Raw genomic sequence first — 26,412 nt, 5'->3', positions numbered from 1 at the left:
GCATCCATTGATTTTACTCGTAAATCCTACTTTACTTATTTGGTTTTCGAAGAAAAGCTGCTTTCGTTTGTGCCGTGAATTTTTATTCTTAAAGTATCAAATACCAAGTATCAAAACTCAGGAGTTCCTGTTGTTTTTTCTTCGCATATTATAAAAAATATATGAAAGTAGTGAATCACTCTATATTCACTCATCTATAATAATGTGTAATGATTCACATCTCTTAACTACTATTATTTAAATTCAAAATAACTGTAGCTAATTCATCTGACAATCAATACTAAGGGAAGTCTTCATAGTAGAGGAGTTTGTTGGGATGTTTACTCCAAAAAATTTTTCAAATATTTTTGCAGAATGTTCTATGTCGAAAAATAAATAGAAAAACAACAAAGAAAATAATAATATAAAATTAAATATTAATAATAATGATAAAAATAATAACAATAACAATAATCGCTGTGAGCTGCAAAGAGATTGTTATTTTTGTTATTTTTGCACTATTCGTTTCATTACACTAAAAATTGGGTTTTTCTGGGTATTGGTCCAAATTAATTTTTTCGTGAGCTTGAGACATAAGTGAAAAAAGTGCATTCTCCGATTTTCGAAATTAATCTCTAATTTGAAATATTTGGGTTCAAAGATCGAAAAAAATATTTTTTAAATAATTATTATTAATTCTTCGGCTGTACCGAATCTAATATACCCTTCACAGGTGCATTTCTTCGTTCGGTTTGTATGGCAGCTATATGCTATAGTGAACCGATCTGAACAATTTTCTCGGAGATTAAATTACTTCTATGAACAATAACTCACACCAAATTTCGTGAAGATATGTAGTAAAATGCGGAAGTTTTCCATACAAGCCCTTGATTCCGATCGTTCGGTTTGTATGGCAGCTATATGATATAGTGGCCCGATATCGGCAGTTCCGACAAATGTACAGCTTCTTGAAGAGAAAATAACATCTGCAAAATTTCAAAACGATATCTTAAAAACTGAAGGACTAGTTCGTATATATACAGACAGACGGACGGACAGACAGACAGACGGATATGGTTAAATCGACTCAGTTCAACATACTGATCATTTATATATATACTTTATAGGCCCTCCGACGCTTCCTCCTAGGTGTTACAGGGTATAAATATGGAAATACTCTACATTTTCGTCTTAATTAAAATATTTGACTAATGCTTGGCGGAAAAAATAGTTTGGTCCAATACCCAGCCGAGTGTTGTATAGTGTTATTAATCCCTTATAGCGTTTTAGACAGCAAAATTAATTAATCAATGGATTTTTATTGAGAAAGCCATTTTTGCCTTTCGCACACAAAAAATTCAGCCAAACGCAGACGAAGAACGTATATCGAACGTCTTTGTCGCAGAGTTGCATTTGATTTCAAGCTCGATTAAAAACCAATTAAAAATAAATGTAGATTTTATTTTGTATGGTAAATCGGTCTTAATAAGCGTTTTAATCGAGCAGATGCCGGTTAATTGATCAATTAGCTCCTGTCTAAAAACGCTATTATATTAGTTAGCAATTTAACAGCATTTCGCTGTCATTTTTCTAACTGTTATCTAAAGTGCTTATGCAAAAATCCTTTTAATGAAGTCAATTAATGAATGTCAATTAATTTATTTATTTGTGACATATTAGGCGACTATATTTTGAATTCAATAAATTCTGAATTCTGCCATTTGACCTTTAAATTGTTTACATTTAAACGATTTTAAAATGTTCGACACTTAAAAATCCATTTTGTTTTTGTTTTAACTATTTGTAGTTTATTTATTATTTTTATTTTGAAATTCAATATTTTGTGTTATTCGGCACATATTTGCGTGTATGTATGTATATGTAAAACCTTATTAATTCGAAATTCATTTATATATGCATATAAAACGGGGTTTTCCAATTGTATAGAAAATGACAACAACTACCGCAGTTGATAATATCACTAATATCGACAACAACAATGCCAAAAAGCAAAAAACAAAACTCAAATTTACTGACCCCGACATTGTCACACACGTAATATTCATGTAACTGAACACGTATTTATGTGGCTCGGTGTATATATTTAGCGCTCATTGCAGCTAACAGTAGGCGTTCTCGTATCCGTATGCAAGCAGGATTTAAATCATATTTACAATTGTACTTAAATATATATGTATATATAGTGTTGTAAATTTATTTTATGAAATATTATAATTTATCGCAAAAACTTTACATGCAACTAATTATCATGTACAGCACATGTACATTCTTAAATAGCACGAGATTCTATAAAGGCTTCATTTTACTTTTACATATATGTGTATATTTGATTTCGCAATAATTTTTCTTAACCAAAAAATAATAATTTTTATCTCGATTATCATGTTCTATGTAAGATGTGATTAGTTCGTTAGAAGAGAAATATTGAATTTTCGTTAGGTGGCAACCAGTCTTAAAAATATTATGATTTCTTTAATATGAGTTTTCTTAAAATTATTTTCGATACCCATTCTTTATGTTTCATTTTATTTTTTTAAATTAATTTATTTATTTTTTTTTAATTTTATGAAATCATTGGCAACCCTAATTAAAATTTTTTAATTCGTAAACATTATAAAACTACATTTGTTTAATAACAATTTCAAAATAATTATTTTAATATGTATTTTATAATTTTCTGTTTCACTTAGTTTAAAATTTTCAAAAAAATTCGTCTGACAACCCTATTTTCAAAAATGTTTACCGTTCTGGTTTTGATAATACTATTTATGATTTTTTATACTTTTTTGTATCCATATAAATTTTGAAACCCTTTTAAAACCGAAAAATCTTCATCTTTTCAATTTCATCCTAAACATCTCAAATATATGTACCTAAAGGTACGAACATATGATGTAATATAGTTTTTGTATGGCCTTGAGTAGAAATGTCGATGTTTACATAATTTCAAGTTTGAAGTCGAATTTAAAATGCATTTCGATTAACTCCACCCAATTCCACGAAACGAAAATGAGTCGTAAATATAAGCAATTTTACAAAATTACACAGTAAAAATTGGAGGACGATGGAAATATATAATTGAAATCTGCTAAATATGGGTGCAAACAAAACTTATATAGTGTAGATATAAAAAATAAAAATAAACGCAATTTTATGCAAGGGATTCCCCAGTGAAAGTAAATCGCAGTCAATACAATAAGGATGACGTAATTTTTCTTCTGCACTGTCAGCGGTATAAAAAGTGTATTGTAAGGAAAAACTTGTTCATTATGCCTTCATGAAATGCTTTTGTGAATTTAATTGGAAACATAACGGCAGCATACTTTTCAAGCAACAACAAACAACTTGCAACTGCAATGAACTCCTGCGCTGTTATCATGCGCCTGCGCACCTTCCCAACCTCCTACATATGTACATACATGCAGACATATATGCTGTAAGCTTATATTCGCTCGCACTAGCTTATGCCAAACTACTCTTAACTTTGTATACGTAATCAAAATTGCGTAGACGCTTATGCTGCTGCCATGCGGACTGCCATGAACCGCTTTCGACAAGTCAACACTGATTACATAAAATTAAAATTGAGCAAAGAAAAAATATAAAAATTTTAAATGCTCAAACGTTATTAGCAGCAGCAAACAAACAATCAAATATGCAGATCCAAAAAAAAAAATTAAAAAAAAAATAAAAAAATAAAAATAAAAAATAAAATGAAATTAATACAAATCAAAATGAAACCGAATTTTCGTGGCTGCACAGCGAAGTTGCCAAAGCGATTAGCGCTAAGCACCACACACACACGTACACGCATACAAAAAAATCAAAACAACAACACAGACGATCCGGTTAAACATAGAAATCGTAAAGTAAATGACACAAACCAAACTCAAACACAAACTCAGACTTAAATACAGTTGTGCACTTTTATACGAACAAATTACGTTATCTTTATGAAAATATGACAATACAGAAGTAGAGGAGTAGATGAGAAGACACGCGAAAACCCAATAGCAATCATTAACAGCAGCATTAACAGTGTGGGTAAATGCGCGCAATTTGCACGACGCAAGTTCGCTGCTTAAGTCTTTTGTTTGCCATTACATTGCTGCGCATCATCAGCTTTATGATGATTAATTTTTGCAGATTTTACTAGTTATTATGTATGACAAAACATTTCATATTTAATATATCATAAACAAATGACTTTTGAACGCTGTTGCAGCGCAAATTGATGAGCGTCAAGTGTGGTTGTCAATTTGGTATTACAAATATTTTAAAATTAAATTCAATAATATTGAAGTTAGAGCAAGGAAAATATAACAAAATACAATACATAAATTTTATAATTTCAAACTCAAAAAATGATTTTTGACTAATAAATGGTTAAATTTATATAATTTCTGCCAACATATTGAAGACAAAAATTTTCACAAACGATTTTATTTTGAAAGTAGCACGGAATATTATTGTTTGCTGTAATTCGTGTGAAAAGAAAAAAATATTTTTTAATTTTAAACCATAATTTTTTTTATATTTGCATATAAGTATTATTTGAGTGCTGAGGTGGATTTTAGAGGTTGGAAACTAGAATATTTTTACATTTTTTTTAAATATACACAAACATATTAGAGCTCTTGGTATTCGACTAATCGACTAACCGAATTAACCGAATAGGGCATTATTCGAATAATAATATTCGGTTTGCACTATTCGGATAGTCGTCAGTCATCGACTATTCGATTAACCGCTCATTTTCGACTATTCGGTTAACCGTTCGTTGTCGACTATTCGAATAGTGCAAGTTCATTAATTTTCTTATTTTTATTGAAAAAAGTGAAACATTAAAACTGACAAAAAACTCGCTATTTTTTTATGACTGTCATACCAATACAGTTGTTGTTTCACATGCAAAATTAAAATATGACTGATACAACACTGCGTGATATGTTTCTTGAATTCGCTATTCTATACCCCTACCCACTTGGTGCCGAATTTTTTCGGTTTTTTGCGGCATAAGCCTAGTACTGCAATAACCGATTACTTTTTGGAACCGGGTTTTTTGGGCAGTGTGGGCGGTCGGTAGGTGGGGCTTTGGGGCGTTTTGGGGCAAAACTTCGACGAGTGGGTAGTCGGTTTTCTGTGAAGAACCGGTTTTTTTGGGTCGGTCAGTGGTCGGTTTTGCTCGTGCCCTTCTGCCTCAACCGATTTATACCGCACATTGTATATATCTGGAAAATACGGACATATGTATATCTGGTTTTGGCCTTAGCAAAAATCGCTGTTTTTTTTCATTTATTCGAATAGTGACAGTATAACTATTCGAATAACCGCAGTGGAACGCCTATTCGAATAGTCGGAACATTGCGACTAACCGAATAGTGCTAACCGGTTAATATTCGTACGAATGGTTACAAACCGGATATTCGAATAATCGGTTTTCAGGTTAATCGAATAATTTTAAGAGCCCTAAAACATATATTCCATTTAAACAATTCACCATATCAAAGACACATATTTAAATAGTATATTGTGAAATTTTTATTTAAAAATTCCGAAAGTTCAACCGTTGTTACCGCATTTCCTTTGAAGTTCAAAAAAAATGCTCTTACCGTGGTTAGCATAACTCTTGATTGGTTCATCCAAAATCAATAAACCAAAAATGTTTCGATAGTAAATAGCTAAATCTAGCTAATGAACGAAGGGAAAAGAAAATATTGAAATTTGAATTTTTGACAGAACTCAATTTTCAAAATGTTCGCCATATATTGGATCAAAAAGAATAATTATAATAAAAATAAAAAAAACATCCTTCATTCATTAACTAGATAATGTTAAAATCGTGTCCACCGGCTTCAACAAATAGTTCTGTTTAAAGTTTTATATTCAAACTGACATAGCCTGATGGGCGGAACTTCCCAATTGTATAACCTCTTTTTACTCCGATCGATTTGATATATTTAGATAATATTTTAAACATAGTGTATTATTTAATATAACAAATAAATTGTTTTCAAATTTTGAAATTTTGAAAATTGTTGTCTTTCAAACTATATCGATAGCTTCTGTATACATATTTTTGTATTTTTTTTATAAAAGAAGCATTAAAGCAGGCTTCATATGTCCTAAAGAATTATTTTTATTATTTATTCTTAATTTTATTCACAAAAAGAGTAAAAAAGTCTCTGTACTTTGGCTTCTTCGCTATACTGTACTTCCTTGACGTAGATCATTAAAGGAGAAAATCAGTATTTCTTTTACCGAAAAGAAGTCTAGATACTTATAAAAACATATCACACTTATTACCAGTGTCGATTGACAGTAGATAATCTACTACTGAGCGATTATCGACTACCGATACTATTGTAAGTGTGGATCAGTCGCTGAACCATCGACGATGACAGCTATTTTTCCGTCGGTTAAAATTTTTGAATTATGTCGATCAAGTTTAACAATAGCAAATTGAAATATAATCGACTCAATCGACTGGAGTCTATTCTACTGCCAGTCGACACACGCAATAGGGGGTATATGAATACTCGTAACTTGAAGAAATAGCGTTAAAAATCGACTTAAAATACAAACGACCTAAAACTAAAACGCCAACAAATATTTGAACAATTTTTGAAATAAATCAAATTTAAGAACTAAACCAACACGTTAAGCTCTTATTGCTTGACGGATATACTATAAATATCTAAAATTGTGCAGTCTGAAAAAAAAATCATGATATTCTCATTATATAATATGAAAGCATAATATAAATGCTTTGAATTATATGAATTTTCCAATTATCAGGGCTTCACTTACGAGCCGAACAATACACCATAATTAGAAAAAATATAATTATTACTTAAAAGTGTAAAATTTTTAATTTTTCAGCCATTACAATTTATCTCATATGTTTTATGCGCGTGCCTTTCTAAGCGATTAATGAGGCGCTGCAAAAGAAATTCAACGCATTTCACCGCAAGTCGAGCCAATAGACGAAACAGGTGAAAATCTGCTGCATATATTTTCGGCAGATAAATGAGTTGGAAACATAGACGAATATAAAGAGATGAAATACAGACATAGAAACATAATTATACTTGAATACTCGCATGGATATATGTATAATGAATATGTAAAATGCAATTATTATATACATACATATAAATATGTATATACTTCTATGCATATATGTTTCTCCGTTGACTTACGGGCTAGTGGTGTACATATGTCTTCCGCCTGCGCGAGATCTAACAGCGAGTGAGTCTGCTAACTCTAAATTATATCTGCCACACTGCATACGAGTATATCACTTAATTGCTCTAATTTCAGCTTCACCATAAGTTCGCCATAAGTGTGTGTTATGTAAAACGAAAGTTTGCCCGTCAGCTGTTGAGTTGAATATTTATTTTATACATACATACGCTTAATGTGTGTTTTACATAATTTTCCCGCACTCAATTATAAACACTTTAGTGCGAGACAGACTCAATTAAAAGTCGACGCTTTTCATCATTTGGCGTTTGGTAGCAGAATAAATGGTAGCATAAACGTTTGCTGACCGTTGATGCTGCTGCGCGTGTGTGTGTATATTTGCGATTCGAGGCAATGAACTATAACACCTCATAAGTGCTTATGTGAATTGCATAAGAGCGTAAAAATATTAAAAAGAAAACTTGGACTTTTGCTGTGGAGCGCTGAACAACAAATGTTTGACGTAAATTAAAATTGAATTCGATGCTCAGATTAACAAGAAAGTGTGATAAATAAATATAAAATTAACAGAGAAATTAAAAATATTTTTTTTATTTTTATTTTCTTAATTTGCATTTACTGTTGTTTTACAACAAATGAAAGATTTTTTCTTTAAAAAAATTATTTCACTATTTAGAACTTTAGAAAATTATATAAAGAAATAATTTTTCAAAAAAATAAATTAAATCTAAGCACTTAAAAGTCAAAGTAATTGCTCTAGCACTACAATTTTCTATAGACAACAGCTACTATGTAATCATCGAGTTGATTTATTTATTACCCTGTTATTTGTATTATATCCAAGAAATATGGGTTATAAATTATATTTGCCTTAATTTTAGGTTGTAATAGTATAACTGGTATATATTTCTATATACTATTGCATATTACGTTTCCTATAGAAAATTCATATTTGACTGTATTATTCACTTATATTTATTTAATACAAAAAACTCTTGAAAATACCTAAATACTTGCTCTTCATACTTAAGGGAATCATTAATCGAATCTTCTACATTTTTTGATTGTCAAAATTGTGTTGAAAGTAAATTTCTAGAAGAAATAGCAAAATCTACTAAATGCAACGAAATTGTGTTACGCAACAAAATTCCGTCACACGAGATATATAAAGCGGTCATTATGATTTCTTGAATTGTTCAGTCTAATAGCCTTTTCGCACAAGCGAATTAATTTAATACATTAAAATTATAATTGAGAAACCAGTATTGGCCCTTCACACTGCCAGCTTCTCGATGAACCATCAGCTGCTATACATTTTTTTTCGCTTTGCATAAGAAGTTGGTAAGTTTCAACAGCTGATTGCTACTCTATCAATAACCACAATCACATTTCTGGCGTAGATAACAACCAGAACAAAGTTTCATTCAATTATCAACTCGATTTGTATTCGATTAAAAATTAATGTAGTAAAATAAGATTCTTTTGTATGGTAAATCGTTCTAAATCAACGCCTTAATCGAGCAAAAACCGTTTAATTGATCAATTAACGCATGTGCGAAAAGGATATAATACTAGATTTAAACAAAAAAGATAAATCCGTTATATCTGCACATTTCATTATTTTGACACAATTTCATTATTTTGACTACGCATATTTTCCCAACAACTCCTGTCACCTCAATCCATGGCGTCAATGTCACTTCAATAATTGCACACATTCGATTGCAAAGCCATCGTAGCAACAGTGATGACGAACCTGAACCAACAGCCGCACAGCATTGCACGGGCAACTTCATTAACCGCTAATATGTGATTACTCACATGAATAAACAGGCCGAGAGTAAAAGTGTAATGATTTCAGCTGTTTAATAAGAGAAGCTAAAAATAACCGATTAACTGGCAATGCGGCGCACACACAAACCAACAAACACATATTTGTGTAGACAACAAGTGTTTGCTGTTGTTGTTGCTGTGCTGCGGTTGCAATTGCGGCCTGCACGCGGCCATGCACTTGAATTCCCATTGCGGAGCCATGAAAAATGCCACAAAGTTTCACAGTCACTTTCATTATGTTTTCTCCAATTTTCTTTCCGCTTTTCGGCGTTCAATTGGAATTCGTGTTCGTTCATTCGTACGTTTCGAAACTGGTTCTAAACCGCATTTTTTTCAAATAAATCCAATAGTAGATTAATCTTTTTAAGCTCTTCTTTAATTTAGCCAGCCACACCTGCGAAGAGCTAACGTTTTTGGTTTTTGTTTTTGTTGTGCGTAGCGTAAAAAGCATGGATTTCTCATTGGCTATCAAACTGTTAGTAGTTAATAGAATTTGAATTATTAGCATTATCAATTTAAAATGTTTGTGTGGTTGTTGGTTGCATCTTTTATGCATTTCTCTTGTTAATTGTCGATTTAGCTCAATTTATTTATTTGTTTTCCATTTGAAGTCAATTTGTTTTCATTACTTTTGATTGCAAGCGTTGAGTTCGAAAATTTGTTGCCTCGCTGCACTTCAAATGAAAGTTAGTGCCCAATTTGAATTAGTTTAGCTGTAATTGTTGATTGATCTTTATGCAGTTGGATATCGAAAAGGGAAAATGTGATTTTTAATCAATATGCTGATAAACCAAATTTTATAAATTTTAATTTTAATTTTCATTTTCATTTTAATTTTTAATTTTAATTGTAATTTTAATTTTAATTTTAATTTTAATTTTAATTTTAATTTTAATTTTAATTTTAATTTTAATTTTAATATTAATTTTAATTTTAATTTTAATTTTAATTTTAATTTTATTTTATTTTATTTTATTTTATTATTTATTATTATTTTTTATTACTATCGCTTGAATTTATTGTTTGCTTTATTATCAATTGTGTTATCTAAACTACAGATATTATTAATATGAAATAAAATCCAAAAATTTGGGTCAACATTAACATATATACTATCTATTACAACCCATTATAGTATTTTTTCAAAGTCTATTTAGTTAATGAAAAGTCATTATCCGTTTATTATTCCCAATTCAAACAAAAGTTTCCTCAAAAAGTTTGCCGCAAAATGTGTCAAGCAACAGTAAACAATGTAAATAATGTAGGCACAAGCACAAAAGCCCCAAGCAAGGCCAATCATTCTGCGCATTGAAAGAAATGTAAAATATGTAAAAAATGCAGAAAGATAGAAAGTAAGTTTTCTGCCAATGTCACTCAACTCCACACTCAATGGAGCACAAATTTCAAGCGTTGCGCATGCGCACTCACATACATAGTTGAGTGGTGTGAACCACACGAGTTAACATTTGTTTGTATACCTGTGATATACATAATATTTACGATATATACACGCTGACACATAGACATTTTTGAAAGTGATTGCGCTGAGCTGTATAATATGTCAGGCACACACGTTGCTTAAATGTCGTAAAAACACTGCGTGTACGAATGAGTGGAAAACTAGTTGATTGCAATCAAATTATATTTGATGTTTGCAGTTTCAAGTTATGGTCTCAAGCGTTTATGGCGTAAATAATTAAATATCATTTATGTAATTTATAGTTCTCTTTCTGTTTATGATTGCTAAATATACCTTCTCAGATTTATTGTTAATTGTTCTTACATGCAATATGGAAGTAATTTCAATATCAAATACATGCTGCTTTTGTATTTCATTCATTTTATAAATAAAATATAAAATAAAATAAAATAAAATAAAATAAAATAAGATAAAATAAAATAAAATAAAACAAAATAACATTAAATAAAATAAAACAAAATAACATTAAATAAAATAAAATTAAATTAAATTAAATTAAAATAAAATAAAATAAAATAAAATAAAATAAAATAAAACAAAATAACATTAAATAAAATAAAATTAAATTAAATTAAAATAAAATAAAATAAAATAAAATAAAATTAAATTAAATTAAATTAAATTAAATTAAATTAAATTAAATTAAATTAAATTAAATTAAATTAAAATAAAATAAAATAAAATAAAATAAAATAAAATAAAATAAAATAAAATAAAATAAAATAAAATAAAATAAAATAAAATAAAATAAAATAAAATAAAATAAAATAAAATAAAATAAAATAAAACAAAATAACATTAAATAAAATAAAATAAAATTAAATTAAATTAAATTAAATTAAAATAAAATAAAATAAAATAAAAAAATGAAATAAAATAAAATAAAATAAAAAATTTTGCTTTTGTTTCATATTTCATCAGGTAAAATCTGTTAATAAAACTTGCTGTTTAGCAATAATTTGAGAATTTTTTTACATTTCATTTTCATCTCTCAAATTTAAAGAAATTTCATTTTGGTATCGTTTTCTTTTACCCTTAAAACACAGTTCACAACCTCACTTAGCACCTCAAGTTGAGTCGCTTCACTTGTGAAGCTGACCGTTATTGGCTTGTTCGTATAATGTTTTTATAAGCCATTAATTTGATGAATATTGTTGTTGATTTTTTTTAATTAATAATTTCAGTAGGCCTTCTCCACATTTTTTTTGATTTTCTCCCATTAACCTCGCTAAAACTTAAGGAGCAATTTAATTAAAATTGTATAACACTTTCTATAAAGATTTATTGAAAAATAATATGAGTATTTTTTTCACCTCATAAATTTAAATAAGACCTTTTGTCTTTGTGTTTTTGTTAAAGAAAGTACGGTTAACTTATGTAGTGTATGCGGAATATGTATGATTTATTATGAGATACCACAGCTTTACTGACAGCACCATTAAAATCTTTTTCAATAGATTTATGTGGAATGCAATTTTTAAATGGCTATGAGCATTGAATTTCAAACTATTTAGTAATTACAAAGTTTATAGTTTTTTTTCTTTATTGAGTAGGCTGTGATGAACGAAATAAACGTATTAGGTGCTTGCTTAAGCCTATTGCAAGTATACACCATACTTGGACCATATATGTATATTGAATCATACCTGCAGATTTATATACACATATATATATATTCACATATATTATTAAAAATTAAATAAAATAACTTACAACGCTAAACAACTCAAGCATTAACTGCACTAACAGTAACAACAACACTACTAAAGACAGCAATCTCAGTTGTTGAACTTTATTTTATTTTTTATTTTATCATTTTTTTCCCTCAAATTCCGCTTTGAAAAAAATATGATTACCAAATTCGATTGCGCATTTAATGTGATTAAGAGCAGCGCTTTGCTTTTCTCAATAGCAATGTAATACAACTTACAACACATACTATAAGTATTTTTACAATTTACAACAACAGCAACAACAATGCGAGCATCATTTTTATATCATTTTGTTGAGAGTTATGCTGCACTTTAGTTATGATACGGCGCTTTGTAACTAAGTACCACATAAGTAGTTTCGATTACGACGCTGTTTATTTTATCATTAGTGAAGTCTGTGGATATTTTACAACTCAACTGAAGTGTATATGAGTATGAGGTAATACTTACACCATTATGTCTAAAATTTACGATAAAAGTTCGGAAAAGGGCACACACGTGCGCGAAAGAGACAAAAAAAAATATTTTTAATATTTAAAACAATAAAAAAAAAAATTAATAAAAAAATTTAAATAATTTTACTAATCACTTTACTTAGTCAGTTTTAAAAAATGAATCATAAAACTAAAACTTGACCAATAATTGCACAACGCTAATGATGATGTTGTTGATTAACAACCGCAAAAGCAATAAGCCAGTTGCAAAATCAATGAAATAAGTATATCCAAATAAATAAAATTCATAAATAGTTTACGTTGAGCAAAAGAAATGTCAATCAGCTGTATGAACACTGGCGTTTGCACTCGTTTTCTTCGATTCCGTTACCCCCTTTATTTTGTAAATACATTTTTGTTATTTTTTTGCTGGCTTCATACCCATAAGTATTCCCTACATTAATGTCTCTTCCCCCACCATCACTTGCCTGCCTTTACTATCATCTTCACCACACCAACACCAGCACACAGCACTGCCATATCAGTTAGTGCTGACTGTGCGCGCTGCGCATGCGCATACAACTTTCACTTCTGCAAAAGTAAACACACGAACGTCAGGCAAGCTATTTTATAGAAATAAAAAATCAAATAAAAATAATTTTATTGTTGTTGTTGCTGCTGAAAAGTACTTGGTAAGCACAACGTCACAAATGAGCGCAAATATTTGCACGAATGATCAAGCTTTAGCGTTGACTGGCCTGGGACGAGACAGCGTTAAAGTAATAGCAATTCATTTATTATAAAATATATTTACAATTTATATGTATTTATGTTTACTCATGACAGTTGCAAAATGTGTTTGTTGTGCGTTGAAATACTGGCATAAAAAGTTGTGAGCATATAATTTGCTGGAAAATTAAGGAAGATGGCTAATGAGTTGTAAATGTGACGGGCGATTTGTTAAATAGAGACGCATTTACAGTGTGAACCTTTCGCACAACATTACTGGAGTTATTAGAAGCATTACAAAGGGAAAAATAAAAATTTTCACTCACTTCATTAAATGACAAATCATGATAGGGGTATATAAAAAGCTGACTCAAATGAATTTGTTATATAATTTTTTTGTGTAGAAAATAAATGAGGTCAAATAAAAAAAAACTTTATCGCTTAATTGTTTTTTCTTAAAAAAATTAAGTACTGATTAGTAATGGTGTTTATTCTCAACTTAAAACGAACTGGTGAATAGAAAAAGCAACATAAAGAGATGTAAACGCGATCTCTTTTATCGAATTGAACTCGTTAATAGCATTTTCGCACAGCCAACTTAATTTAATGCATTAAGAGTATAATTGATAAATAAATTTTTTCTCTTCGCACTGCCGGCTACTCGATTAACGATCAACTGTTCTACATTTTTGTTTTTGCTCTTCATACGAAATTGCTTAAGGCAGTAGTCTGCTTTAGAAGTCGAAAAAATCCGTTTTTTAGCAATTTTTTTTTTAAAGGGAAGGTAATGATTGCGGTAAACGGAATTTTAAGACGATAGTGTACTATATTTAAGGCTTAAAAAACAATATTTATTATTAAACAATATTGAAATTTTTTCAAAGTTGTAAGTATTTTTCTGGAGCGCCTGGAGTCTGCACTCGTTGCCGGTGATGGAGGTCGTGCGATGCATCTGAAACAGTCGAACCAATTTTTGTTTTTAATTTTCATACGTTTCTTTTCTTTATGAACTAATAAAATACCGAAGAAGTTATTAAATTCCAAATTTTTTCTAAGTTTGAAAAAAAAAACTTTTTTAAGAAAAAAAATTGACTTTAAGTTGCAAAACAAGTAGTTTAAATAATACTTTTCAACTTTTTTAGTTCAAATCGAAGATAATTTAATACTGAAGCTAGATCACTTTGGTTTTTTCGATCGGACATATATTCTTTTTGCTATCGCCGGCACCGTTTTCTAACACTTGTGAAAATGAAAACTCGGGAAAACGCGGCCACTAAAACTGCTCTGGAATTTTAAAGACATATTCTTGGATAGTTTTGGAAGAGATTTAAAACAAAAAAAAATAGATTTTTTGAAGCCTGTAAAGCAGACTACTGCCTTAATTTCATCAGTTGATTGCTATTTTATCAAGAAACACAACCAATTTTACAGCGTGGCCAAAAACCACACCAAAGTTGCATTCCATTTTCAACTCGATTTGTATTCGATTAAATATTAATGTAGTAAAATTAGATTTTTATTTTTTGTGGTTAATCGTTCTAAATTAGCGCTTTAATCGAGCAAATGTCGTTTAATCGAACAATTAACTCCTGCGCGAAAAGGCTAAAAGCTTGGTGTTGCTTTCAAAAATAATTTTGATAAGCAAGCAGAGTAGTAGCGAATCGAAGAGAATTTTTATACTCGCTATGATACCATCTATCCAATTAATATTTCATTAAATTCGAATTTCCAATAAAATGACTACTCTAGGGTTAATCACCTACTAACACAATTTCTTATTACAAAATCATCAAATACATAATCATTTCACTTTTCATGATTTTCACACCTAATTGCAACTCAATTATAGGTTTCCATTAAATTAGTGATTAGTAAAATGTTTGCTTTAACAGTTAAAAGTATTAATTATGCTGCAAATATAACAATGACATGTGAATTGAGCAAATGACAAATAAACAAATAATAATATTCGTCTTACACTAAAGAGTTACAAAAACAACTGCACGCTTTGGTTAGATCTAACACAACTAACAGCAAATTTATGTTGTTGTTATTTTGTGTACTCATACGGTAAAAATGAAAGTGGTGAAATATATATATTCTGGCTTATCAAGTGGGCGTAGCAAGTGTTTGCAACAACAATTCTTAACCTTCTACGGTTTCTGTTGTCATCTTTCAGTCTGTTTTGCTTTCTTTTTGCATTTTTTTCCGCTTTACCTTTACTTTTGCACTATTATTCTGTTTATAAAATTTGTTTTAATTTATTTGCAAAAAAATTTACGAGCGCCCCCGGGTGGACTCGAACCACCAACCTTTCGGTTAACAGCCGAACGCGCTAACCGATTGCGCCACGGAGGCTACATAAAAAGTTCGCAATGTAACAGTTCTGTAATTTGGAGGAATATTGTGAAATTGGGCGAATTCAAAATGTGAGATAAGGAAACATAACAGTTGGTATAACATTTTGTAGCCTTATCTCGAAGCACTTTATTAATAAAATTGTAATAAAGCCGGTGTAATCGCCTAATTCTTTCAATACTGCTGTTATAGCAGAGTATTTTAAAACATAGTATTTTATGAAATTTTATACTTATTTTATTTTATTTTTTTTTTTAATATATGTGGAAGAGAGTTGCCACCTATTTTTAAAATGTATATTTAAAAGAATCAATTTTTTTTATAGAAATATTGCGCTATTTTATGGGATTATTTAAAAGAAGGCTATTGAAAAAAAATTTGGTAAAGGGGTTGCCACTTGTTAAATTTTTTTTTAATAAATTGAAACTTAGAAACTGTCTCAATAAAGAGTTTGAAGAAATCGCACCAAAAATATTCTTTAAGAAGGTTGCCATTTATTTTAAGTGTTAAATACAACTAAATCCCGTTAAGTTATATAATGTTATAGTTGTTTATGGAATTAAAGTTATTAAAAATATATAATTTTTTAATCCAATTGGACTAAAAATTATAAGCAAAAGTACCGTTATATTATAAAACACACTATCATATACCTTGAAGGTTTAGTAGCGGTATTTCTTAACCTTTTATTTAGTTTTATAAAACCATACTGGCAATCCTATGCAAGAAATCTAAAACTGAAGCATTTATAATAAAACTATTTAAATAGTAAATTCATCAAACTGAAAATGTAATTTCCATTCGAAATGAATCAACAGCAATTAAAGTGTAGTATGCAATCGCTCACCTTGACGTTTGTGTCAACCGTGCAACGCATCATGGCACTGAACTCACTGCGCCGGCTCGGCTGGTGGTGACCGAAGAGCAAGTGTTTCAACTAAATATAAATACGCACAATTGTACTATGTACTCATACCATAAAACCATCCAATCAAGAAAACTCAGACGTGCAGCATTAAAAACCCCCCAAACAAATTGCTTTGCTAATTGAAGTAATCGTATAGACATACATACAAACAAATATGAATTGCAGCAGCTGCTCGCCAGTCATACAGCTGTTATGACTAGCTGCGTGCAAGGTAAATGCAAAAAAAGAATGCAAAAAAATCATCGCAGCGCATCATCTTCACCGCCGAACGTGCCAATTTGCCAAATTAAGTGAAATAAAAATTCAAACAACACTATTAAATCCAGTCAATTTCGGTCTAACAGTTTTTGTTGTCTGCTCTTCGCTCATTTTTTATTGGCTCTTATTTGCATTGCTTAATTTGCTTGAAAAAAATCGCTGCCAAAATAGCCACAAGCCGAAAAGTGGGTCAAATATTTGCATTTGCGGACATAAGTAAATAAATTCGATAAAAATTCTCGAAATAACTTAATCCAGCCGGTTCGCTTTGTTTGTTGCTTCTCTGCAATTCGCTAATGTATTGCGTTGAGGCGAAAAAGCGAAAGCGCCGCCATAATTTGTTGGTTAACACGGTTTTAATTAATAGTGAATTCGTAAATTTGTAACTTTTTCAAATTAAATTGATCAAACCTTTGAAAATGAGAAAAAGTATTTTTGAGAATTTGCAGGCAAATAAAAAAATATGAAATTTTAAAAAAAATTCTTAAATATAAAAATTGGAAAATTCTAATTAAAAAAAAAAAACAATTTTATATAAAATTTTTTTTATATAAAAATTATTTTTTAATTTATTTTTATAAAATATAATTGTTTCATTTTTTAACATGAATAAATATTTACAAATTTAATCATTTTTAAATTTTTTTTATAAAAATATTTTACTCTTTTTATATATAAATAATTTTTTAATTTATTTTTATAAAAAAGAATGTTTCATTTTCTAACAAGAATTAATATTTACAAATTTAATCTATTTCAATTTTTGTATTATAAAAATATTTTTTTTTTTTTAATTATTTGTTTCATTTTTTTAACAAGAATTAATAATTACAAATTTAATAATTTTTAACATTTTTTTATAAAAATATTTCTTTTATATAAAAATAATTTTTTAAATTTATTTTTATAAAAAATAATTGTTTCATTTTTTTAACAAGAATTAATAATTACAAATTTAATCATTTTTAAAATTTTTTTATAAAATTTTTTTTTTATATAAAAATAATTTTTGAATTTATTTTTTATAAACATTAATTGTTTAATTTTTTTTAACAAAAATTAATATTTACAAATTTAATCATTTTTAATATTTTTTTTATAGTCATATTTTGTATGCAAATAATTTTATTTCATTTCTTTAACAAAAATTAATATTAAAAATTTAATCATTTTTAACATTTTTTATAGAAATATTTTTTTAAGCAAATTATTTTTTTTTCATTTCTTTAACAAGAATCATTAAATACAAATTTAATCATTTTTAAATTTTTTTTATAAAAATATTAAAAAAACATTTATAAAAATTATTTGATACATTTTTTTAGCAAGAATTAATATTTACAAATTTAATACTTTTTTAATTTTTTTTATAAAAATATTTAAAAAAAATTTTTTTTTATAAAAATATTTTTTTATAAAAATTATTTGTCTAATTTTATAATAAGAATTAAAATTTACAAATTTTGAATATAAAATAATTCTATAAATATCGATGAGAATAATATGTGATATGATGTTCTGGGTTTCAAAATTTTTAATTAAAATAATAAATATATTTTAAATTATTTGTCCATTGAAATAAAAAATAAAAATATTTAAATTCATTATATGCATATTTTCTACAATCAGAAAAACCAAAAAAAAAAATATTTCACTTTCAGTATGAGACATATACATAATATTAATCTCTGCCGGCAGCTAAGAAAGCCATAAAAATAAATTTAAAAAAAAACCACAAATTTTTATAGTCTACCACTCACTTTTTCATGCTGATTTGCGACTTTTGCACACTAATAAACTGTATTATTAATGCATCCGCTAAATTTGCACTACATTTCCCAAAAACTGAAGTTCGTCGCTTAAGTCTTTCATTGCATACTTCATTTGGTTGCTGAGCGACTGTTTTGGTTTTGGCTTGTTTGTCGCACGCATGACCTTTGTGCCGCGCACTGGGCCATGACATTGTTGTTTATGAGTATATATGCGGTGAGCTGCGCCAGTTGTTATTAGTATTGAGAGTGCAAAAATTTAGACGTAGCTGCTGCAAGCTAAATTATCATAATAGCCAGTAATGACAGGTGCTATTTTAATTTATCTATATTTTTAACGACATAAAGACAATTATTTGCTTGCTACAATTTTTCTGTATAAATTTAGATTATTTTTTTTAATTTATTGTTAAAATCTAAATAATATTTTTTTATAAATTACGCTTATTGATTAAGGTCAATAAACTCTGAAATAGATCTGAAAAAATAAAGCTTTCAATTCTTCACTGTAAAATTTTAAATCAAAATGATCTTATTCAACTGTCTCACATCTCTGCATCATAATTTTATTTAATTTAAATAATGCTTTCTTTTCTTCTACTTATTTTACTCGCCTTCCCTTCATTTTTATTTTATTTACTTTAATGTTTCTCATTTCTCCCCTCTTTAGCATTTTTTCGTGTTAATTTGCATAACATTTTTTAAATATATTAAGTTGGTCATCTATTATTTAGTAACTATTTTGGTCTGTGACATATTTATGCTTGAGGAAAGTCCAGATATGCTAATGATGAAAGCTTTCTTTGAAGGGGAGAGTAAAATATTTATACATTGTAGAGTCCATTGACCGAATATTCAAGTGGCTTAAGCTTTGTTGTGGAATTTTTAGTGACTAAACTACAGAGAAATTGATATTTACTTGAACAATTTAATAAAATTCAAATTCAATTTAGTATTTATTTATTTTACTAATATCTAGACTACATAAATATTAAGTTTTTTTTTTAATTTTTGCTGTAACTTGAATATACGACGTATATATGTATACAAATGTATCTAAATACGTATATATATATATATATTCGCATCTACATTGTCTCCATTAAAATTGAAATTCTAGTCTTCATTCATATTTAAAACGTATTCTGAATTGGTTACAATGTTACGCGCGGGTTTTTTACGCAATTTGACCCTCAAGTACAGCAAAAAAACGAAATGCAAAACAGTTGACTGAATAATGCATCAAACAAAAATAAGTATAACGAATCAATAACAGTAAAAACTGTAAAATATAAAATGCGCGAATCGTTATCGATCAAAAGTCATTGACAAAATTTTTTTTTGGATTTACAAGAAGCCAAGTCAACAGTAGAGCGTGCAAAAACCGCAATAAACAATATATGGCCAAGTGACATAAATCTTGATGTATGAATAGTGGAAAATACATAGGTATACGAGTGTACATACCTACATATGTATATGAATGCATACAATATTTGATTCGCTAATTATGTATGTAGGCATATACATATATAGTACACGTGTGGGCGGGAGTTGTTGATTCATATGATCTGAGGAACGCTAATTTCAAGAAACAAATATAAATACAAAATTAAAATTAAAATTAAAATTAAAATTAAAATTAAAATTAAAATTAAAATTAAAATTAAAATTAAAATTAAAATTAAAATTAAAATTAAAATTAAAATTAAAATTAAAATTAAAATTAAAATTAAAATTAAAATTAAAATTAAAATTAAAATTAAAATTAAAATTAAAATTAAAATTAAAATTAAAATTAAAATTAAAATTAAAATTAAAATTAAAATTAAAATTAAAATTAAAATTAAAATTAAAATTAAAATTAAAATTAAAATTAAAATTAAAATTAAAATTAAAATTAAAATTAAAATTAAAATTAAAATTAAAATTAAAATTAAAATTAAAATTAAAATTAAAATTAAAATTAAAATTAAAATTAAAATTAAAACTGAAACTTAATTTTTAACTTGAACATAAAACTTAAACTTAAACTTAAACTTAAATTTAAATCTAAACTTAAACTTAAACTTAACCTTAAACTTAAACTTAAACCTAAACTTAAACTTAAATTTAAACTTAAACTTAAACTTAAACTTAAACTTAAACTTAAACTAAAACTAAAACTAAAACTAAAACTTAAACTTAAACTTAAACTTAAACTTAAACCTAAACTTAAACTTAAACTTAAACTTAAACTTAAACTTAAACCTAAACTTAAACTTAAACTAAAACTTAAACTTAAACTTAAACTTGAAATTAAACTTAAAACTTGACTTGAAGTTTAAGTCAAATATTACTTCGAAGTACTGTTTGATGTTTTTTAAAATATATTTTAATACTTTTGTTTTCAAATCAGAGTCCTTAACAGTTTCTTATAACTTTTTAACTACAATGTATTGTAGTATGAGTTTGATAGCTGACTCATAATGTTCAATAACTTAATTTTTTTCTAGGCAATTTTTTCATTTCAATTACATATTTTCCGAATATACGTACAGATACATTTCGTCATTTTACACAATCTTGCATATTAATTTACTCCATTAACAACAGATACGCACACGCATTGCCAATAATAAATAAGTTTTCAAAGAAATCTAAGAAATAAACTTATTACTAAAACAATAGCAAAGCCAGTTTCGAGGCTACTGCTGAGGCGAGCAAATAAAAAAAACTCAATTCAAATATAAAATAGAAATAGAAATTGAAAATGTGCAAAGTGTGACGGTTAAGACCGAACGCTGTACTGACAGTTAAGGTGCACTTATGTACAGTGCCTGCATGTAAATAGTTGAATATTTTTCAAATGAGCTAAACGCGCATAAACACATACTTATTTGGCATACTATGCGCTCATTTGCATATATACAAATGTGAATATAGACAGTGTGTGTGGCTGTGCGGCACGCATGCGTCAAACTACAAGTCAATAAATTAGCCGGCATTTGCTGTGAATGACCATCAGCAGCAGAAACGCAAATGATTTTTAATGCAAAAGCAATTTGTTGGCAGTTAACTGTTAACATACAAAAAATACAAAAAAAATATTTAATTAAAGAAATATATCAGTTGTCTGCATGTATGCATTCTATATGTATTAAAGTGAATTACACGCAAGAAAAAATCAATTTCTTGGCCATCGATTTAACTATTTTCCTTGTATTTGATTTTAATTTTTTTTTCCTTCAACATTTCTACTATTTTTTCAAACTGACACAGTTATCCACTTTCTACTGGCACACATGTGTACCTACAACTGATTGCATATCAACGCATGTAATTCTCCATATATGTATGTATGTGTATGTACATGTATGCGTCCGATTGCTCAGCACCTCAAGCATTTGCCTGCATACGCGTACTTGGCCAAACCAGCCGCCATGTCCGCCTAGCCACAACTAACAGCCGCTTGTGCTACCTGCTTGACCACTCGCCGTTGTGTATTTCTTGTTACCGCAAACATATAAAATGCGTATAAAAGCGTACAACAACAACAACAACAACAACAGCAAAATGTATATTTAAAATCGAACACTTCGATAAGTGTTGCGTTAAACGCATTAGACGCGTCAGCGTTCGTTACATGAAATTAGGTCAAAGTTTAAGAAATTAATACATATTTATTCATAAATTCATATATCTCTGTATGTGCGTGCTTGAGCTTGTTGTGATTACGCTGCTGTTGTATAGCATTCATGTTGTGGTTCTGTTGTTGTTATCATAACCTGCTAACACGCTTGCGCGTTGCCTGCATACGCGTACTTGGCCAAACCAGCCGCCATGTCCGCCTAGCCACAACTAACAGCCGCTTGTGCTACCTGCTTGACCACTCGCCGTTGTGTATTTCTTGTTACCGCAAACATATAAAATGCGTATAAAAGCGTACAACAACAACAACAACAACAACAGCAAAATGTATATTTAAAATCGAACACTTCGGTAAGTGTTGCGTTAAACGCATTAGACGCGTCAGCGTTCGTTACATGAAATTAGGTCAAAGTTTAAGAAATTAATACATATTTATTCATAAATTCATATATCTCTGTGTGTGTGCGTGCCTGAGCTTGTTGTGATTACGCTGCTGTTGTATAGCATTCATGTTGTGGTTCTGTTGTTGTTATCATAACCTGCTAACAAGCTTGCGCGTTGACGCCTTAAGTGCCGCTATTAACTGTTTATCGGAATCCATTCGCTACATATTAATATATGCAAACAGCTTTACTGTACAATAACTGATGTTGTTGGCAAATTCCGTTTACCGGTTGTTGTTGCTTCTTCTTCTTCTTTGCATTTTATGAATAATGAATGAAAATTGAAACTCCTGTAAAAAAGCAAAAAAACAAATAAAAAAAGTCTGATGAAAATCTGTCTGGTTGACCTACATTTGAAATTAGTCACTCACTAGCAAGCGTTGTGATTGTGTTTGGCAGCTGTCATGAGGTTATGCTTCCAAAGAGCGGCAGCAAAGCAAAGTCCGAAATCATAAAATTATATATATTTATTTAAATACTACGCTATCATAAGTTGTGTCAGCTCCAATATTTATTTTATTAGCATATAATGATGCAGGTGAATTAAATAAATAAAAAAAAATTTAAAAATTTTCAAAAAAAAAATATTAAAAAATTAAAAATAAAAAAAATTGTAATGAATAAAATATAAGTGTTGTATAAACTGTATATAAAGTGGAACTTCCATAACTCGAACATCTGTAACTCGAAATTCTTCATAACGAACTCTTCAATTGGTAATAGAAGACAAATGTCATACAAATTACCTTTCGTACCTCTGAAGTCTCTCTAACTCGAAGTTTTTCTGTGGATTATGGTGATACGAGTTAGGGAACCTTTAAGTGTTATTCATTTCTTCATTTCGAAGCTGAATATATGCATTTTTAAAAGTATTTAAGTGGTTAGTCAGAGACACGAACAAATGAGAATTTTCAGTAATTTTTATTTACTATTAAAACAAATTATTTTACAAAAGTAATAATATGGCATTATTATACAATATTTTGACTTAAAGTCACGAAAATAAAAAAAAAATTATAATTTCCAAAGTTATAGCTGTCCGTGTTGACCCAGTTTCAAAAAAAGGTCCTTGCGGTGACAATCATAAGTCCTTGGAGATTCATCTAAAATCAATAGGATAAAAAATTAGTTTTATAAATAGATAATCCTTGGCCTAATCCGAAGTTTTTTTTTTGCAAAAATTAACAAAATGGTGGCTTCAGGAAATTGTTTTTTAGATTTTCGGGAAAAAATCAACAGTTAATTGGTCTTAAATTGAAATTTTTGAAAAAAAATCCTTCGGAACAGGCCTGGGTTTATTATGTATTCTAACGCATTTAAAGTATGACGCTAGTATGTTGGAGTGCCTGAGCGTTCTTTGTTATTTGTCGAATAACTCGAAAAGTAATTATCGGATCAACTTCAAATTTTCAGAGAATATTTTTAAGATATTACACTTAACGACAATGCAAAAAAAAAAATGATTTTTTGAAAATCCAGACTACCTCTAACACCTTAATACTTTCTCCGCAGTAAAGACTTCATAAAATTTACTTATCAATTTCGGAATATATCCACTAGCCACTAATAACCTTTTCGCACAGCCAAATTAATTGTTTTTACCTTTCGCACAGCCAGTTACTCGATTAACGATCAACTGTTATACATATTTGATTTTTCTATTCATAAAAAGGTGATCAGTTCCATCAGCTGATTGCTATTTCATCAATAACCATAGCTAAATTTACAGCGTGGACAACAATCCGCACAGTTACATTCCAGTTTCAACCCGATTTGTATTCGATTAAAAACTAATGTAGTAAAATAAGATTTTTCTTTTGCATGGTAAATCCAACTAAATTTACTTTAATCGAGCAAATGCCCGTTAATTGCTCAATTAACTCCTGTGCGAAAAGGCTATAACAGTAATACGTTAAAGCAGTGGCGCTATATATTTCAAAACAGCTTCAAACAAGTTTCAAAACAATTTAAAACTATTTTGAAACACAAGTGTTAGGTTTATTTAATTTTGTTTTTTTTATGAATTATACTTAATTAAATTGAATTTTATTAAATGAAAAATATGCATTAAATTTATTTTAAAATTTTTTTCATTGCCATTTCGTGCAGGTTACAAATAAACTTTATATATTCGCTTATTTCATCAAAAGTCTTCTCGAAAACCATTTATTTTCTCAGCTATATTGGCTTTGATATAAAAAAACTGCTTATTCATCTTTCCTTTCAGTCTCTAAAGTGAATGATTTTATAAGCCACTTTCATTCCATATTTAAGTAGCATTTAACATTAAATGGTATGGATTTCTGATTATTTGAGACCTTGCATAATCAAGAAATTTAAATTCACTTAGTTTTCAAATCATCTCAAGTTAAAAAGTATAGAACTTTTTATTAATATATTTTATGGAAACTGGTTTTCGATGTAACTTATTAATTATTTTTTTTTTAATTTTGTAATATATGTAAATGTATAACAATTTTTAAAATTCTCAAAGAATTTAAAAAATATTATATTTCCAAAATTTTAGTTTCAACAACTATTTTTTTATTTTTTTTTTACTGAAGCACCATAATTACTCATACACTTGGTACTACAACTTAACCCCATTGCACCATATCATATCATTATTTTTGTTTTTATTTCACGGTTTTTGCTCGCATTTGTTAATTTGTCGCATTGTTTACAAAATATTTCGTTTACCGAAATTACACAACGGTTCATCGGTTCATGAGCGCTGAAAGTGCGTTAGTCAGTAGTGCATTACTTGAATATGTTTGTACATATGTGTATGTTCGCTTTGCCGCATTGTTTATTTTTGTTTGAAGTACTTAATGAAAACTTTAACGCACGATTAGCGTTTAGGATCAAGGTTATAGCAAGTGAAGGTTTATTTTTTAAATTAATTTATAGGGCGTCATTCATACATGAATTATTAGAGGCTGTGTAAAGCGGTGTAAAATATGTTTTTTTATTCGTTAGCTGCGTTGTTAAAGCGCTTAATTAGCATTTCTATTTATAGTATTTGATTATTTTCATTGCAATAAAAAATTAGCTTTCAAAAATTTTTTAAAGTTGGTTTTCGAAAAATTGCCTAAATAAGTATAATAAAAATGTGTGTTAGTTTAATTAAGGGTGGATCAAATACTCCTATTATTACAATTAGAGAGCTGATAAAAATATGAGAAAAAATATTATAATAAATTATTATATTTATTTTGATTTTTTTTCTTTATTAATTATTAAAATTATTTAATCAAAAGTTTTTTTTTTTCAAATGCTTTCTGCTATTTCGATATTTTGCTTAAAATTTTCAATTCAAAATCAGTTTCTATCTCTATAATGAATACACAGTCGTATGTAATATGCTTGCATAATTAACTAGACTTTAATTTACACTAACTTAATTTAATGAACGATTTTAAAATTTTCATCATGCAATAATTAGTTTGTAATTTTTTTTTTTTTTCAAAAAATTATCTTTATTATTATTAAAATTAAAAAAAAAAAAAATCAATTATCTCCATACAGACACTTCAAATGCAATGAAATGGATACCATTTAAAGCTAGCAAACAAAAGACTTAAGGCACGAACTCGCCAACATCACTGCCATGCAGTTGCACTCAAACTTTC

General features: G+C 28.3%; 1 protein-coding gene and 1 non-coding gene across 3 annotated transcripts in view; one reads left to right on the top strand and one right to left on the bottom strand.

The window, feature by feature from the left end:
* LOC105210924 (patched domain-containing protein 3) overlaps positions 1-26,412 on the top strand; it is a 64,165-nt gene that overhangs the window by 10,614 nt on the left and 27,139 nt on the right. The window lies entirely within an intron of this gene.
* Trnan-guu (transfer RNA asparagine (anticodon GUU)) lies at positions 15,679-15,752 on the bottom strand. Its single transcript has one exon. It is a non-coding gene; the product is annotated as a tRNA-Asn (tRNA).

This window comes from Zeugodacus cucurbitae, chromosome 6, assembly GCF_028554725.1.
Source record: "Zeugodacus cucurbitae isolate PBARC_wt_2022May chromosome 6, idZeuCucr1.2, whole genome shotgun sequence".
Classification (NCBI taxonomy): Eukaryota; Metazoa; Arthropoda; class Insecta; order Diptera; family Tephritidae; genus Zeugodacus; species Zeugodacus cucurbitae.
The sequence above is the reverse complement of the archived record's forward strand: the minus strand, read 5'-3'. Positions and strand labels throughout refer to the sequence as shown.